Source organism: Triticum dicoccoides, chromosome 5A (assembly GCF_002162155.2).
Source record: "Triticum dicoccoides isolate Atlit2015 ecotype Zavitan chromosome 5A, WEW_v2.0, whole genome shotgun sequence".
Lineage (NCBI taxonomy): Eukaryota > Viridiplantae > Streptophyta > Magnoliopsida > Poales > Poaceae > Triticum > Triticum dicoccoides.
Genome location: NC_041388.1, coordinates 702,602,944 through 702,603,574, shown reverse-complemented (window position 1 = coordinate 702,603,574; position 631 = coordinate 702,602,944).

Sequence of the window (631 nt, the reverse complement as noted above, 5' to 3'; positions counted from 1 at the left end):
CCGAAAACCCCTAAAATACTGCCCGGACATGACGCAACTTGCGTTTGTTGTTGGAATATGTTCATTTTGGCCATGGGGTGCCCAGGTGGGGCCCCACACGTGCTGGCAAAACTTGGGTGCATCCCTAGAAACCGCTCAGGTACTTGCTGTGGAAGGGGGTGGTTTCGGTATGGCCGGAGGGGACCCTCAGTCGCACGTCTCCGCTTCGCATCCGCCAAACGTGCCTAATTTTTGTTCACGGGCCACAGTGATCGTGCAGGGCACGCACGCAAAAATTTGTCTCGTTTCGAGTCCGTATGGATTTTCTACGATTTTTCGGGCCGAAAAACCCTAAATTAATACTGCCCGGATGTGACGCAACTTGCGTTCGTTGTCGGATTTTGTTCATTTTCACCGTGGGGTGCCCGTGTGGGGCCCCACACGCGCTGGCAAAAGTTGGGTGCATTCCTTGAAACCGCTCAGGTACTTGCTGTGGAAGGGGGTGGTTCCGGTATGGCCGGAGGGGACCCTCGGTCGGACGTCTCCGCTTCGCTGAAGCCAAACGTGCCTAATTTTTTTTCCACGGGCTACAGTGACCATGCAGGACACGCACGCAAAAATTTGTCGCATTTCGACTTCGTATGGATTTTCT